The 19,239-nt window shown below is 38.9% G+C and overlaps 1 protein-coding gene across 35 annotated transcripts in view; it reads right to left on the bottom strand.

Moving 5' to 3' along the window:
- The window catches only part of PPP2R2B (protein phosphatase 2 regulatory subunit Bbeta), a 764,919-nt gene that overhangs the window by 344,131 nt on the left and 401,549 nt on the right, over positions 1–19,239 (bottom strand). The gene's annotated exons all lie outside the window — the stretch shown is intronic.

Here is a 19,239-nt window from a genome sequence, read left to right on the forward strand (position 1 = left end):
AACCCTAAAAGAAATGACATCTTGCTATTTGTAACAATATAAATAGACCCAGAAAGTATCATCTTTAGTGAAATAAGTCTGACAGAGAAAGACAAATACCATATGATTTCACTCATACATGGAATCTAAAAAAAAATACCCAAAGCACATGAACAAATGTAACAAAACAGAAAGGGGCTCATCAATCAGAGAATAGTAGTTAACAGAGGAGGGAGACGGGGGGCGGGGGAGAAATAAATGAAAGAGATTAAAGAGGTACAAGCTTTAGTTGCAAAATAAATGAGTTGTAAGTATGGAATGTATAGAGTGGAGAATATACTTGATAAGTAATTTGTCACATTGTGTGGTGACAGATCATAACTAGACTTGTGATCATCTTGAAACGTACAGAGAAAATTACTATGTCGCGTAACCTCAGGAAGTAACATAATGTTATAGGAACAATTATATTTCAAATACAAAAAAATCACACAAATAAACTTATAGAAAAAGATCAGATTTGTGATTACCAGAGGTGAGGAGTAAGGGAGCTGGATGAAGGTAGTCAAAAAGAAACTCCTATTTATAAGGTAAATAACTATTGGATGTATAATGGCTTCCCTAGTGGCTCAGAGGTAAAGAATTCATCTGCAATGCAGGAGATGCAGGAGACGTAGTTTCGATCCCTGGGTTGGGATGATCCCCTGGAGGAGAGCATGGTAACCCACTCCAGTATTCTTGTTGGGAAAATCCCATGGACAGAGGAGCCTGGTGGGCTATAGTTCATTGGGTTGCAAACAGTCAGACACGACTGAAGCCATTGAGCACGCATGCATGCAGAGATATAATGAACAACGTGATCAATATAATTAACCCTGCTGTACATCACATATGAAAGTAGTTAACCAAGTAAATCCCAAGAGTTCTCATTATGCAATTTTTTTTCTATTTCTTTAATTGGGCATCTATATGAGATGGTGGGTAATCACTAAACTCATTGGGAAAATCACTACACAGGATGTAAGTTAAATCATTGTGCCATACACCTTAAACTTACATAGTGCTGTATGTCAATTATATCACAATAAAACTGGAAGGGAAAAAAGTCCTAGGGCCCAACCCTGGATATAATTGAAATAAGCAAGCTCCTTGCTCTTCTTCATCTTCTTCAGCTTCATTTTCTCTCCCATGAGATGGGTCAGGGAAGAGCCACTGATGGACCTTATCATCACCCACCCCCAACCCCAATCCAAGGCTGCAGATGTCTGGGAAGAAAGCCTTTCAGCTTACTGAGTATCATCACTAATTGTCTTCTTCCTACATTCTGCCTCATTCTCCTTCTTTGGGATGAAGTTTCTAAGTATAGGCACCTTTGGAAGCTATAGGACATATCACAGTAATCTTAGCTTATTACATGGGAAAACATTTTGATAAGTTCAAAGTGCTATGCAAACAAGGATAACACCCTGGCCATAACTATACTTGGAGAAGGCAATGGCAACCCACTCCAGTACTTTTGCCTGAAGAATCCCATGGACGGAGGAACCTGGTGGGCTGCAGTCCATGGCGTGGCAAAGAGTCGGACACGACTGAGCCACTTCACTTTCACTTTTCACTTTCATGCATTGGAGAAGGAAATGGCAACCCACTCCAGTGTTCTTGCCTGGAGAATCCCAGGGACGGCGGAGCCTGGTAGGCTGCCGTCTATGGGGTCGCACAGAGTCAGACACAACTGATGCGACTTAGCAGCAGCAGCAGCAGCAGAATAACTATACTAGAGAGATAAATTATAAGAGCTAAATTCAAGCACTACTTAGACCTTGAACTTGGAAGCAAGTGTGAATATATTTTAAAACTCAATAAATATTTATGGGTATCATACAGAATGAAAATATCAACAACTGTATTAAACATCCTTCAAACAGAGACCTCTGTAATTTCCATTTGGCATCTGTAGCACTACAAGGATAAACAAAGTATGATAATCAAAGTTTATGAATTAACATCTGAAAAGTAGCATAAGGCCCTGAGTAGTGACTTTAACATGTTGAGGGTCACAGGTCCTTTCTGAGAATATAATGAGGATTTTGAATTCTCTCCTCAGACGAAATCATAGTTTAGAGCATTTCCTGCTTCCAATTGCTGACTCATTACATCTAGTTCATGGACAGAAAAAGGAGAAGAAAAGACCTAGGAACAAAGAAAGGCCCCAAGTTGAATGCAAGTTCAGAATTACAGATATTACTCCCCACATATATTTTTGGTGGTGGTTTAGTCGCTAAGTCATGTCCAACTCTTGCGGCCCCATGGACTGTAGCCTCCCAGGCTTCTCTGTCCATGGGATTCTCCAGGCAAGAATACTGGAGTGGGTTACAATTTCCTTCTCCAGGAGATCTTCTTGATCCATGAATCACATATATTTTTATAGAGAGACTAATAAAGGCTATCACACACATAGCACTTAATAGCAATGATGCAAAGCCAGATGGGAGACTCCTTTCTCAGATGGGTCAGTCAAGTGTAAGAGGAGAAGCGTTGAAGGCAGGACTTTTGAGTTCTAGACAGCTTGAGTTCAAATCTTGGTTCTGTTATTTCCTAGCACTGCAATGTTGGGCAACTTACTTAATTTCTCTGTTCTTCAATTTCATTTGCAAAATACCAATAATAGTATCTACTTCATAGGGTTGTTGTAAATATTAAATGAGTTCTTATATATAAAATATTTTAAAACAGTCCCTGGCACATAATGATGTTAAAGCTAAACAATGTTAGTGGTTGCTAGGAGGCACTGCAGACTGTCATTATTACATGCTTTGAGGTCTACATTCACATCAGATTTGTTCACTTTTCTGGTTCTCATTCTTGAGTTGCTTTGCCAGATGTGCTTCTTGTCCGCCGTACCTCCTTTTTTAAAAGTTAACTCAAAGACATGGTTTCATTACAAGCAAATGTGAAACTGCTCACGTCAGTGGCTCATGATGGAGGCATAGATTCATTCAACATCAATCATGCGCTACCTGTCTGCTGTGTGATTAGCACCAGTCTTCTCAGGTGTTGGAAAGAGACTCACATCCAAGTTGCAGAGATCAATGCTAAAATGCATGTGCCCATAAGAGACTAATCAAGTGTGGATTAACCACAGTGTAAGAATTTAGAGGTATTCACCTGGGTGAGAATGGACTCAACATGTACAATGGACAAACGACACACTTGATCCAGCTCTGAAGCAGGCCTAGCTACATAATTTGTGAGGCTTGATCCAACATAAAAGCATGGGGCCCTCTATTCAAAGAGTATAAGGAATTTCAAGACTAACAGCACAGTTTTAATACATAGAAGTGACATATACTGGATATGTCATTGCACCATGGGGCTGGCCCTGCCTTGAAGGTTGGGAGGACTCATGGAGAGATGCCAGCCTTTAGCAGATGGACACTTCCTAGACTATTGGCCATGTCATGCATATATCTACATCTGTGTCCTCTCTTCCACTTTTTCCTCCTAGCTAAAAAGATTTGGCTTATTTTTTTTCAACTTAGGAACATTCTAAGTATTCATTAAATTCCAGCTCAAGTCTTAGTTTAGAGGGCTTCCACGATGGCTCAGCGGGTAAAGAATCCACCTACAATGCAAGAGACACAGGAGACTCGATCCCTGTGGATCTGATCCCTGGGTTGGGAAGATTCCCTGGAGGAGGAAAAGGCAACCCACTCCAGTGTTCTTGCCTGAAAAATCCCATGGACAGAGAAGCCTGGTTGGCTACAGTTCAAAGGGTTGCAGAGAGTCGAAATGGCTGAATGACTAAGCATGTAAGATATAATGAAAAGAGTCCTGGACTTGAAATTAGAAGAGCTAGGATCAAGTCTGCTTTTCCCTGGCTCTGTATATGTCACTTATATGCATTAAAGCTCTGCTGTTAGTCTTGAAATTCCTTATACTGTTTGAATAGAAGGCCCTATGATTTTATGTTGGATCAAGCCTCACAAATTATGTGCTACTTCTGCTTCAGAGCTCGATCAAGTATGTCATTTGTCCATCTTACATGCTGAGTCCATTCTTGCCCAGGTGAATACCTCTAAATTCTTACACTGTGGTTAATCCACACTTGATTAGTCTCTTATGGGCACATAAATTTTTAGCATTGACCTCTGCAACTGAAATGTGAATTCCTATCCAGAACCTAAAAAGGCTAGTGCTAATCCCACAGCAGACAGGTAGTGTGTGATTTGAATCAGAGGTCAAATTGCCAACATCCGTTGGATCAGAGAAAAAGCAAGAGAATTCCAGAAAAACATCTATTTCTGCTTTATTGACCATGCCAAAGCCTTTGGCTGGGTGGATCACAACACACTGTGAAAAATTCTTAAAGAAATGGGGATACCAGACCACCTGACCTGCCTCCTGAGAAATCTATATGCAGGTCAAGAAATCTCTATGTAGGTCCATGTCAGCTAGAACTGGACATGGAATAATGGACTGGTTCTAAATTGGAAAAGGAGTACATCAAGGCTGTATATTGTCACCCTGCTTATTTAACTTATATGCAGAGTACATCATGCAAAATTCCGGGCCGGTTGAAACACAAGCTGGAATCAAGATTGCCGGGGGAAATATCAGTAACCTCAGATATGCAGATGATACCACCCTTATGGGAGAAGGTAAAGAGGAACTTAAGAGCTTCTTGATGAAAGTGAAAGAGGAGAGAGAAAAAGCTGGCTTAAAACTCAGCATTCAAAAAACAAAGATCATGGCACCTGGTCCCATCACTTCATGGCAAATAGATGGGGAAACAATGGAAACAGACTTTATTTTCTTGGGCTCCAAAATCACTGTGGATGATGACAGCAGCCAAGAAGCTAAAAGATGCTTGCTCCTTGGAAGAAAAACTACGACCAACCTAGACAGCATATTAAAAAGCAGAGACGTTACTTTGCCAACAAAGGCCCATCTAGTCAAAGCTATGGTTTTTTCAGTAGTCCTGTATGGATGTGAGAGTTGGCCCATAAAGAAAGCTGAGTGCCAAAGAATTGATGCTTTTGAACTGTGGTGTTGGAGAAGACTCTTGAGAGTCCCTCGGACTGCAAGGAGATCCAACCAGTCAATCCTATAGGAAATCAGTCCTGAATATTCATTGTAAGGACTGATGCTGAAGCTCCAATACTTTGGCCACCTGATGAGAAGGGCTGACTCATTAGAAAAGACCCTGATGTTGGGAAAGATTGAAGACAGGAGGAGAAAGGGATGACAGAGGGTGAGATGGTTGGATGGCATCACTGACTCAATGGACATAAGTTTGGGTAAGCTCTGGGATTTGGTGATGGACAGGGAAGCCTGGCATGCTGCAGTCCATGGGGTCGCAAAGAGATGGACATGACTGAGTGAACTGAACTGGAGGTCTGGGCAAGTCTCTTGACTTCTCTGATATTTAGTTGGGGAAACTGATTTTGAAAGTGTCTGATAGGATGAGGAAGGATTAAAAGGTATCACAAATAGACAAGATCCTTGAAATAATGATTTCTCATATCAATAAGGAGAAGGCAGTGGCAACCCACTCCAGTACTCTTGCCTGGAAAATCCCATGGATGGAGGAGCCTGGTAGGCTGCAGTCCATGGGGTCGCGAAGAGTCGGACACGACTGAGTGACTTCCCTTTCACTTTTCACTTTCATGCATTGGAGAAGGAAATGGCAACCCACTCCAGTGTTCTTGCCTGGAGAATCCCAGGGATGGGGGAGCCTGGTGGGCTGCCGTCTATGGGGTCGCACAGAGTCGGACACAACTGAAGCGACTTAGCAGCAGCAGCACTTTGTCCATAGAAATGATGGCTGCTGTTTATTGAATATCTCTGTGCCAGGGATTTAGTTCTTCGTGTAGTACAGGCAACCCTACAAGGTGATTAAAATAATGTCTACTTTACAGATCAAGAAACACACAGATTAAGAAACTCCTTTTTCTGTGTTTTCTACCTTTTGAGTGGTACCCACTGCCCACCATAGCTGCCCAAAACAGAAAACCATCCTTAATTTTTAACACCTTTCCTTCTATTGCACAGCTAGTCAGATGCCAGGTCCTATAAACCCCAGCTTCCTAATGGCCACAAAGCCTGTCCCCATTTACTGATTCACTCTGCCACTAGTTTAACTTGGGCCATTATTTTCCCTCAGCAACGTCTCTGCGGTAGCTTCTTAGCCAATCATCCATGCTCCATGTTGACACAAACATGATCATTTTAAAGTACAGATGTGGTCATACCAATTCCCTGCTTAAATTTCTTGAGTGGCTCTCTGTGACTACCAGGGAAAAAAAATCTAAGATCCTCAGCACAGCCTTTAAGGACTGGTTACTGTCTGCTTCTTTTCCCTTCATTTCATCCAGTCAGGTCTTCAGAGTCTACTCTGGAAGCCCCCATGAGTTCTTAAGGTTTCTTGCCTTGCCAAGCATTCCCTTGCCTCTGAACCTGTGTACATAGGTTTTCTTTGGCTTAAAATTTTCTTTCTTCTCATCCTCATCCTGGTAATTCATGGCCAAGGTGAAATCTTTCCCTCTGTGACCCCATAGCACCCGGGCATCCTTTTCTCTTTTCCTGTGACATCTTTGGGACCAGAGTCTGTGGACATATTCACTATTGTATCCGTACCTAATGCTGTGCCTGCCATAGGATAATGACATTCATTTGTTGACTTCTTGAATGAATAAAGGGATGAATGAAAGCCAAACTAGAAAGGCAGCTTGGAATATTACAAGAGAAGGAACCGAGAGCTTCATCACACACATCCACTTCTCTTTGTCCTCTAGGTCAAAATACATTGTCCCTTCAACTCCCTGAAAGCACCACACTCAACTGCAGGGCCTTTGCATCTGTCTGGAATGCCCCTTCCTCTTCCACCCAGAGTCAATGCCTCCTTATCCTTCACATTTCAGATTAGCTATCCTTTCAGCAGGGAAAGATGCTTGTCAATGCAAAGTCACCCTCTCTCTATGTTACTCTTCTAGCCCTGGGCATCTTTCCTGTATCATTCTTATCAAAATGTTATGTTTATGTCTATGACTGTTCATTTACCAGCGGTTTCCTTCAGTAAACAGTAAACTCCAAAGGACAAAATCATGTCTGCTTTTCATTCACTATTTGTAACCCCAGTGCCTAAAGTAAATACATTTTGTTAAATACATGAATTAAAAACTCTGTCTCATCAGCTATTAGTTGGCTCATTTCAGCACTGTGTTTAAAGTAGGGCTCAATACATAAGAATTGTTTATCAAATGAAAGATTAGAACTGATTTTCATTCCCAAGATTGTAAATAGCTGTTAACTAGTATGCTTGAATTAAATAAATTCATTCCGACAAATTTAGCAGTATTTGCATATATCCATGCCACCTTGTAATATGTTGATAGCTTTCCTTGAAATGAATATAAATATTGTCAAAAGAACCCCCATCTTCTTGGCTCTTGGACTGAACTGTATTAAGCAAATAAGGAGCTGCAAAGTCTATCTCTACCACAGGAAAGGACAATAGCTCTAATTCACAGATCACATAATATGCCCATAATTGGGAGACATCAAAACCTGTCATGTCAGAGATTAGCCAGTGATTCTTCAATAAGTAATTATTAAAATGGCAAAACAAACAGTCTGGAGGAGTCATTACTGCTTGTCCATTCACTGGGGCTAAATGATATTGACTAGATGGTGGCCTGACTCAGTTTTGTAATCCTCTGAAGGCTGAGTAAATAGAATAAGTGTAGACAAAAAAAAAAAAAACACAACCAGAGGGACTGAGAGAAACATTAAAGAGAGTTAATCTGAAGGTGAGCAGGGTTACACAACCTTCATAGTGTCTTTTGCCCCTTACTTTAAAGAAGTTGATAAGCAATGAAATTGTAAAAGCTGTTTATCTCAAAATCAAATCTGAAGGCATTTGATGCGTTTTTACCAAAACCAGGCATTATCCTCATTTCTTTATGTACGCATTTATCTCTCTCACTCATGACCACCCCATGAAGGAGATAATATTAGTATCACCTATTGGTGAGGCAACTAGGGCTCAGAGATGTTAATTATTTTAGAGCAAGTAGAATGAGGCAGGCCTGGGGTTCAAATCCAGGTTGACTTGACTCTTAATCAACAACTCCATCATAGTTCCACTTATATTTTCCTTTGGAAATTTCCATCCATGTAAATATTGATATATACAAACTGTTGGTAAAAAAATGAAGAGCTATTAATATAATCCCTATCATTCTTTGAAAAGAACACCTCAACAGTCACTGGAATAATTCTCTCAAAAAATCTGTTCAGTTTAAAGTGTCTTGTGAGAACTTATGAAACTATAAAGAAATCTGGGCTTTTTTGTTTAAAATTTTAAAAGATCCATTTCTGTGGGATTTTTTTTTTTTTTGGTGATTCATTTCTGTATTATTCAGAACATTATACACCTACACATTAAATAAGACTGAAGATTCCCAGATCTAAAGGCATGAGAGTGAGTTGTCAATACCTGAAAGCACGGAAACTCAGTATAACTGGGAGAAAGTGGAGGCTCAAACTGGCAAAAAAGATAGTCTTCTTGCTATAAAACAGTGTTTCAGGATATAGAAGTTGACCAACTAAAAGAGAGCGGGTTAGTCTTTGAATAAGGTGATAGTCTTCCGTGACTTAGGACAGATCAAAAAGGAAAAATTAAGGGTAATAGTGAATTGAACATACATTTATCATCTCTTTTCCCCAAGATCTCTTTAAAATGAAAACAAAGGAGGAAAGCAGATATAATCTCAAACAATAAGGAGGATATAAAGAGGGTCATTAAATGGACTATCGATGTTATGTGTTATGTGAGAAGAAAAGCAGATGGAAGGATAATGACAGATGAAGGGGAGAGATTGCAAAACCAAAAATGGCACCCATCGATTAATACCTGGAGACACCTAGAGAGGCTTAGGACTTGGAAACATCCAAATGACATGGGACGAAGGCTTAAAAAATGGAAGAGGGTGCTAAAGTTAAGATCTATGGAGAGAAAAATAGATTCACCTGCCCTTTAGGAGTAACTGCTTAACTCCTCTCCTTACCCCATCCGAGGAAAATCCAACAGAAGGTTCTTCCCTTTGGAAAAATAATTTAGTTAGTCTGGAGTGGATAAGAAGGCAAGTGTTGGGTCTTTCAAGTGAAGTGCTCTGCATTCTGGTGTTTAGGGATTCCAAAATACAAGATCGTCTCCCTGTGAGCTAACTCTACTATGGAGCCAGCCAGCCATCTGATCAGTCCTACCATATTCATTCTTACATATGACTGGGCAATATAAGATCATCTAGACAGTTCAGTAAAATGTACAATGTAAAAAAAAGATCAAGATAAACATTAAAAAATGGATACTGAGGGAAATAGATATACTCTTAGGAATAGAAACAAATTTTAATTAGCACACACATAAATTTTTTTTAAGAGTTTTTTTGATATGAATCATTTTTTCTAAAGTCTTTATTGAATTTGCTACAAACTGCTTCTGCTTTATGTTTTGATTTTTTTGATCCTGTGGATTGTGGGATCTTAGTTCCCCAACCAGGGAATGAATCCACACCTGCTACATCAGAAGGTGAAGTCTTAACCACTTGACCCCTGGGGAAGTCCCTGTATAGATTTTTTTTAAAAAAAGAGAATAAATCTACCAATGAAGAACAAGAAGCTATAAAAAAGGAACAAATAGAGAATAAGAAAAATCCATAGATTAAAAATATTTGGTAATTTGTTTTTAAATCACTAGAAGGTTAAAAGATATAGTCAAGGAACCGAAGCAGTGAAACATAATAGAGGGGCCAGAAATAGCGCCAGAAATAAAGCCATGCAGGTAAAGTCAACTAATGCTTGAAAAAGGTGCCAAGAATACACAATGAATGATATTGGGAAAACTGGACAGCCACATGCAAAAGAATGAAACTGGACCATTATCTTACAACATATACAAAAATCAAATAAATGTATGACCAGAATTAGTAAAATGCCTGGAAGAAAGCACAAGGGAAGGCTCTTTAATATTGATCTTGACAATGATTTTTTAAAAGTAGAGCACAAAAGCATAGGCAGCAAAGGCAAAAATAAACAAGTAGGACTACATCAAAATAAAAGTTTCTGCACAACAAAGGAAGCAATCAAAATGAAAAGGCAACCTATGGAAGGGGAGTTAGTATTTGCAAATTGTGTATCGGACAAAGACATATTCAAAATATATTAGAAATTCATATAACCCCGTAGCAAAGTAACAACTGGACTAAAACAAGATCAAAAGACTTAGAAAAATAATAGACACATGTATAACTGGAAAGGAACAAAACAAAGTATACCATACATTCCTGTTTGGAAACATCAAGAGCTAGGATTCTATAATATTTATTGAATCTGTGCGTTCTGAGTATGATGATGGAGATTCACCTTGCCCAAATGATAAATAGTTATCTCCAGTCTGAAACTGCATATATTTCCTGCTCAACAAATGACCAGCATGATGGTAGTTGAACTCAAACTAACCATATTGCTAATTCATCTGATTTCACACAGACATAAACTGGTTGCAGAAATATGACAAATAAAGACCTCTAAAAATCTGAAAAAAAGATCAAAGGAACTGAATAAACATTTTCCCAAAGAACATACAGATAGCCAGTAGGTACATGAAAAAATACTCAACATCAGTAATAGTCAGGGTAATGCAAATCAAAACCACAGGATATCACCTCAACTGTTAGGTTGAAAAGTTGAAAGATGACAAGTGTTGGTGAGAATGTGAAAAAATGAGAATCTTTGTAGATTGTTCATGGGGATATAAATTATTATAGCCATTATGGAAAGTTTCTCAAAAAATTAAAAACAGAGCTAACATATAGAACTCAGCAATCCCAATTCTGAGTGTATATCCAAAGGAAATAAAATCACTATCTCTAAGAGATACCTACACTCTCATGCTTGTTGCAGCATTATTCACAGTAGCCAAGGTATGGAAACATCCTAGTATCTGTTAATGGATGATAGATAAAGAGAATGTGATATAAAGTAGGCCCTCCATTTCTGTGGGTTTTGCAGCAGTGGGTTCAACCAACTGAGGATCAAAAACATTTGGAAAAACATTTTGCAGAAAGTTCTAAAAAGGCAAAACTGGACTTTCCTGGTGGTGCAGTGGATAAGAATCTGCCTGTCAACACAGGGGACATGGGATCGATCCCTGGTCCTGAAACAGCCTATATGCCATGGAACAACTAAGGCTGCGAGCCTCAACTACTGAAGGCTATGTGCCTAGGGGCTGTGCTCTGCAAAAAGAGAAGCCACTGCAATGAAAAGCCTGCACATAGCAAGAGTAGCCGCTACTCGCGACAACTAGAGAAAGCCCACACAAAAGCAATGTAGACCCAGCACAGCCATAAATAATACATAAATAAAATAAAAAGCAAAACTTGAATTTGCATTGTGCCAGCAACTATTTACTTTACAGTTACAGTGTGCTTATATGGTATCACATTTTATTAAGTATTGTAAGCAATCTAGAGATAGTTCAAAGTATACAGGAATTTGAGTGTAGGTTATATGCAAATACAATGCCATTTTATATAAGGGATTTTAGGTATCCATGGGGGGAGGGTGTTGGGGGATGGTCCTGGAACCAATTTCCCTTGGATACTGAGCGACAGCTGTATATATTGTTCCTTAAAAAATAAGATAAATAATGTAATATTATTCAGCCTTAGAAAGGAAATCATGCCATTTGCAACAACATGGATGAAACTAGAGGATACTTTTCTGTACGAAATAAGTCAGACACCAAAAAATATATACTGCATAATCTCACTTATATGTGGAATCTAAAAAAAAATAAAACTGAATTCATAGTAACAGAGAGTAGAATAGTAGTCACCAGAAGCTGGAGAATGAGAGCAATGGAGAGAAATTGATCACAGGGTAAGAACTTTCAGTTATAGGATGAATTCATCCTGGAGACCCAATGTAGAGCATGGTGACTATAGCTAATAACAACATATTGTACATTTGAAATTTGCTAAGAGAATACATATTAAGTGTTCTCACCGTACACAGTAGCTATGTGAGGTGATACATATGCTAAGGAGTTTGTGGTAATCATTTCACAATATACACGTATATAAAAATATCAAACTGAGAGAGTAGCATTGACATATATACACTACCATGTGTAAAACAGATAGCCAGTGGGAAGCTGCTGTATAACAGAGGGATCTCAGCTCAGTTGTCTGTGATGACCTAGAGGGGTCAGATGGGAGAAGTGAGAGAGAGTCTCAAGAGGGAGGGGATATATGCATGCTTACAGCTGATTCATATTGTTGTACAGCAGAAACTAGCACAATATTGTAAAGCAATTATCCTCCAGTTTAAAAAATCACATCACATATTAAATATATAGTTTTTATTTGTCAATTATATCTCAATAAAGGTGAAGCAAAAAGGGACAAAAAATATAAAGACAGAAATTATTAAGAGATGATATAATTAGGAAATTATTCTATGAAGCCCAACATCTAACTAATAGAAGTACCACAAGGAGATAATTAGGAAATCAAAAAGAAAGAAATTATTAAGGAAATATTTGAAGAATATGCATCTTCACTAAAGAATCAAAGAACCCATGTCTTCAGGATCAAAAGGAACAACTGGGTGTCCACATTGTTTTAGAAAGACCCACAGCTATGCAATCATTGTGAATTTTCAGAACACCAAGGATAAAGAGAAGTTCCTAAAAGTTCCCTGGAAGAAAACACAGACCATCTGTTTGGCAGTAACTTTAAGACTGTCACTGGAATTTACTCTTCAGCAACACTGGTCCCTAACAAACAGTGAAACAATAACTTAGAAATTCCAAGACAGAAAGATTTTCAAACAAAAATTTTATATTTTCAATGAAGTGGCTAAATAGTTGGAGAACCTAATGTTTATTTTGCTGTGCTATTCTTTTCGTAGATGCTTTACTGGAAATATCAACATTTCTCTTAGAGAAGAGGTATTTTCACCATTCAAAGATGAGAATTACTGATAGATCAACCCAATGAATAAGTGGCAGAGTCAGAAAATGTACCTGAGTCAGTGTGCCAGTCTTCTTTTGGAGCAAATCACTGGGCCTCTGAACACACAAAGGCAGCTTACAAGCTGAAGGAGCTACAGTGTGGAGTCATCCACTACTGGGACTTGGGGTGAGGGGGAAGACTTTTGCCATTTGTAAAGGAGCTTTGTGTTCTTGTTCTACCTGGGCAACTTTTAAAGCTCAGTGTTTCACTTGACAACATGGGTAAGTATGGTTAAAGAGATTTCATAAATTGAGGCACATCTAATTTTGAAGTCAAACATGATCAAGCAGCTCCCATTAAATGTCACCAGCTTATTGGTGCTAACTTAATATATCAGTACAAATAAATCCAAACTAAAGCACAGACTCCTCTACATTTTAATGCTCTCTTTTGATTTCAGCCTGTCTCCTGGATCCCATTTATTTATTCATGAAACAGATAGGCCTTATATCTGAGGACTTTCCCTAGGTGCTAAGTCAACAATGATGAATGAAATAGAAAGTCTCTGTCCTCATGAAACATTCAGTCTATGAAAATAATGAACAGGATTCAGGGAAAGAAAAGAAAGCAAGGGTTGGGAGACTTGGGGAGAATCCTCAGACAAGGGCTCTCAAGAAGGTTAACATTTAGTTAATTCAGAGGATCCAGCTATGTGAAAGGTTGGTGTGATGGCTGGAGCATTGCAAGAAAGGGAACATAGTTCAAATACCCCAAAGTGAGGAACCAGCTTGGAGGGTTCAAGAAACTGCAATATGGGGCCAAAATAATGGAAAACAAGGATGGCCCAAGATGACACTGGAAAGGCAAATAGAATCATTATGTATTAGGCTATTATAAGAAATTAGAATAAAACACAAGGTATAATGGAAAACCTCTGAAGAAATTAAAGCACAGAAGGGACATGAGTTGATATACGGTCCCGGGTTTTATCTGCTTTAAGGACCTCATGCATCAAAATCACAAGCCTCAGAAATCACCTTCCTTGCCCTCAAAAGCTCCACTTCTTCCCCTTCCTCCCCACGTCCTCACATCCTTTCAAATATTTACTGAGAATCAATTCTTTGTCAAAATACTTCCTCGGTCCCTATACTAGTCAAATGGCAAAATATCATTATTTTCACATTTTCAATGTTCTCACCCCCAAAGCCAGTCAGCAGCTAAATTTTTTAACTTTATTGCAAACTGTTTCTCCAATTTTGCCTTGTTCAAGTTTTTATTACTGCTGATTTACTATTAATAGTTACAGCAACAGCACAACAATAACAACAACTACGACAAAAACTTATAATACAGACAGTGCTTACTATGGAGTAGTCTTTGTTCTATGCTTTTTCTGTAAATCAACAGAGTTATTTCTCACAAAATTCTGAGAAGTCTGGCTCTGGATATATGATGGTACACTGTTTCTTTAGAGTGTTCTTAACTGGTTGCCATTTCTCTATCCTCTTTCCAATCCATCGTACCCATTTTATTGACAGATTGATTTGACCCACAAGAAACTCTCTCAACTAAAAGCCATCTATGGTTTCTAAATGTTTTCCGGAAAACCACATTCCTTAACACTATCCACATGATCTGGTTCAACCCTCTACTTCCCAGTTCACAGTCCACTTCTTCTCTACACATAATAAATGTTTGCTACAATGGAATCAATATATTTGTAATGATCCTAATGTAGTAATTCTCAAGCTGTGTTCTGAGCACCTCAAGGCATCTCCGAAGACCCTTGAGGGGATACACAGAACAAAACTACTTTCATAATAGTTAGGTGTTATTTGCCCTTTGACTATCATTCTCTCATGAGTATACAGTGGGGTTTTCCAGAGGCTATGGGATGTGTGAATTCACAACGGAAAATACAGAAGCAAATATGAGACTCCAGATGTCTTCTACTGAGCCAGACACACATTAAAGAGTTACCAAAAAAATAAAGCAATCCTACTCTTACTATTCACAAAACTTGTTATTGATGTTAACATGCAATAGATTATTTTAAAAGAAGTTAATGACTATTTATAAAGTCTATGTTTTAATTTCTAATCCCGAGTACCTCAAATGGTAAAGACCCCACCTGCAGTGCAGAAGATCTGTGTTCAATCCCTGGGTTGGGATGGTCCCCTAAAGAAAGGCATGGCAACCCACTGCAGTGTTCTTGCCTGTAGAATTATGGGGATAGAGGAGCCTTCAGTTTGGTTCAGTTGTGTCCAACTCTTTGCAACCCCATGGACTGCAGCACACCAGACTTCTCTGTCCACCATCAACTCTCGGAGCTTACTCAAAATCATGTCCATCAAGTCGGTGATGCCATCCAACCATCTCATCCTCTGTTGTCCCCTTATCCTCCCACCTTCAATCTTTCCCAGCATCAGGGTCTTTTCCAGAGAGTCAGTTCTTCGCATCAGGTGGCCAAAGTATTGGAGTTTCAGCTTCAGCATCAGTCCTTCCAATGAATATTCAGGACTGATTTCCTTTAGGATGGACTGGTTGGATCTCCTTGCAGTCCAAGGGACTCTCAAGAGTCTTCTCCAACACCACAGTTCAAAAGCATCAATTCTTCGGCACTCAGCTTTCTTTATGGTCCAACTCTCACATCCATACGTAACTACTGGAAAAACCATAGCTTTGACTAGATGGACCTTTGTTGACAATGTCTCTGCTTTTTAATATGCTGTCTAGGTTGGTCATAGCTTTTCTTCCAAGGAGCAAGCGTCTTTTAATTTCATGGCTGCAATCACCATCTGTAGTGATTTTGGAGCCCCCCAAAATAAAGTCAATCACTGTTTTCATTGTTTCCCCATATATTTGCTATGAAGCCATAGGACCGGATGCCATGATCTTAGTTTTCTGAATGTTGAGTTTTAAGCCTACTTTTTCCTCTCTCCTCTTTCACTCTCATCAAGAGGCTCTTTAATTCCTCTTCTCTTTCTGCCATAAGGGCGGTGTCATCTGCATATCTGAGGTTATTGATATTTCTCCTGGCAATCTTGATTCCAGCTTGTGCTTTATCCAGCCCGGCATTTTGCATGATGTACTCTGCATATAAGTTAAATAAGCAGGGTGACAATATACAGCCTTGACGTACTCCTTTTCCCATGTGGAGCCATTTGGATCTCTGGTTTCTCTGACTTTTCTAAATCCAGCTTGAACATCTGGAATTTCATGGTTCACATACTGTTGAAGCCTGGCTTGGAGAATTTTGAGCATTACTGTGCTAGCCTGTGAGATGAGTGCAATTGTGCGGTAGTTTGAGCATTCTTTGGCATTGCCTTTCTTTGGGATTGGAATGAAAACTGACCTTTTCCAGTCCAGTGGCCACTGCTGAGTTTTCCAAATTTGCTGGCATACTGAGTGCAGCACTTTCACAGCATCATCCTTTAGGATTTGAAACAGTTCAACTGGAATTCCATCACCTCCACTAGCTTTGTTCATAGTGATGCTTCCTAAGGCCCACTTGACTTCACATTCCAGGATGTCTGGCTTTAGGTGAGTGATCACACCATCGTGGTTATCTGGGTCATGAAGATCTTTTTTTTGTATAGTTCTTCTGTGTATTCTTGCCACCTCTTTTTAATATCTTCTGCTTCTGTTAGGTCCATACCATTTCTGTTCTTTATTATGCCCATCTTTGCATGAAATGTTCCCTTGGTATCTCTAATTTTCTTGAAGAGATCTCTAGTCTTTCCCATTCTACTGTTTTCCTCTATTTCTTTTACTGATCACTGAGGAAGGCTTTCCTATCTCTCCATGCTATTCTTTGGAACTCTACATTCAGATGGACATATCTTTCCTTTTCTCCTTTGCCTTTCATTTCTCTTTTCTCAACTATTTGTAAGGCCTCCTTAGACAACTATTTTGCCTTTTTGCATTTCTTCTTCTTGCGGATGGTCTTGATCACTGCCTTCTGTACAATGTCATGAACCTCTGTCCATAGTTCTTCAGGCACTCTGTCTATCAGATCTAATCCCTTGAATCTATGTGTCACTTCCACTGTATAATCATAAGGGATTTGATTTAGGTCATACCTGAATAGTCTGGTGGTTTTCCCTACTTTCTTCAATTTAAGCCTGAATTTGGCAATAAAAAGTTCATGATCTGAGCCATGGTCAGCTCCAGGTCTTGTTTTTGCTGACTGAATAGAGCTTCCATCTTTGGCTGCAAAGAATATAATCCATCTGATTTCAGTGTTGACCATCTGTGATGTCCATGTGTAGTCTTCCATGTGTAGAGGAGCCTGGCAGGCTACAGTTCATGGAGTCACAGTCGGACATGACTGAGAGACGAACACACTAAAGTAAATATAAACAGATATTCCATACATAAATCAAAGTTCTTTGGGGTCCTCAATAATTTTTAAGGTGGTAAAGAAGTCATCAAATAGTCTGGGAACCCATGTTCTAATGGTTAAGAGTATATGCTTTAAAGTCAGATTGATCTGGAGTTTTAAATCCTGAAGATATATTTTCTGACCTCAGGAAAGTTTAAGTTGCATCAGAATTCTCAGTCTCAATAGGAAAATAGGGATAATCATTACAAACTTTATTAAGAAAGTGCTTGAGCCAGAGTTGGCAAACTGTACACCCAGAATAAATAGTAGATTCTGCCAATATCATGATCAATGTAACAATTACATTTATTGTTATTTTCTGAATATGCGCTGGCTTCCTGTCTCTGAGTTATTAGTGATATTCTTGTCTATACATAGACTGTTCTCCTAGAGACTTCTCACTCAGCCCCCTGACCCCACCAAAAGCCAACTACAGTAGGGTAATATTTTGTAGAATTAAGAGGTAACTCTCAGTCTTTCTCAAACTTATCATTTGGTCAGAAGAAGTAGCCTTCTTTGTACACACAATTTAGAAAGACGATAAAGCCAGAAAGACCAAAATGTTATATTCTTTGTTAGTTTCTAATTGGATTTTTATAAAACTTATAGCAGGGATATTAACCTTCAAATCTGGTGCCTGAGATGGGAACAAAAAGGATTTTTGAAAATCAAAAGCTTGGCTTTAAATACTTAGCAGCAATGCCTGGAAGACTGAAAACTTGGCATTAATTCTATGAGGAAGAAAAAAAGGGAAGGATTCAAATTGATTGCATAAGGGCATTATTACTAAAGGTGACCAAAGTCTGACCAAGAGGCAGGAAGCAGGAAGATGAGAAGGGCTAATCCAGTACTTGGGTCCCCTGAGTCTTGGATAAGGCTCATTAAGCCCAGTCCTAGGACAGACAGATGAGTGATAGAAAGTACAGATGTGTTGTGGGAAATCTCAGATAACAGTGGGAACTTGTGCCTCAAGTTCTAAACTATGGTCCAGAGGGGCTGTGAGCTGCTGTGAGATGGAGAAACCTCACGTCTAATCAATGTGGTGCCCAGTGACAGATGTAACGACTCTTCACGTCAACCAGCTGACTACATCTGCTCAGAATCTTGCAAACTCAGCATAGGGTGAAAGAGACTACTAGTTCCTACAGGTCCCTGAGAGATAAGTAGAAATATTATGAACACACTGGTGGACCCAAGGTGCCAGGAGTGAAAATGCACATGTGGACAATGAACCAGGGGTCACTGCAAGGCCATGTCCAGCAGCAGCAAATATTAACATTAACACCAGGGACCAGATTTTAAAAAATCATTCCCATGGCAAGACTGTGAGAAAATATAAACTAAACATAACTGATAAAGAATGTATATCTACCATATCTAAAACAAATCTTACAACTCAATAATATAAAGACAACCTGACAAAAATAGGGACAAAATAGATGAAGATGCTTCATCAAAGAAAATATACAAAAAGCAAGTAAGTGCAAGAAAATACATTCAACACTACTAATCATTGGAGAAATGCAAATTAAAACCACAATAAAAGCACTGCCCATCTACTACAGTTGCTAAGACTAACCGTATCAAGTGTTGGTGAGTGTGTGGAGCAATTGGAACTCTCATACATAACTAGCTGGTGGGAATGCAAAATGCTATTACTTTAGAAAATACTTCGTAGGTTCCTGTAAAGTTAATCACACACCATTCCATATACTCCTAGATATTGATTTGAGAGAAGTAGAAACATATGTCCATCCACACAGATATTTGTATTTTAATGTTCACAACACCTTAAAATTGTTATGAACATTAAAATACAAAGCCTCAAACTGGAACAACCCAAATGTCCACCAAATG

Source organism: Giraffa tippelskirchi, chromosome 6, assembly GCF_054371585.1.
Source record: "Giraffa tippelskirchi isolate mGirTip1 chromosome 6, T2T-mGirTip1v1.2.pri, whole genome shotgun sequence".
In the NCBI taxonomy this organism is placed as follows: domain Eukaryota; kingdom Metazoa; phylum Chordata; class Mammalia; order Artiodactyla; family Giraffidae; genus Giraffa; species Giraffa tippelskirchi.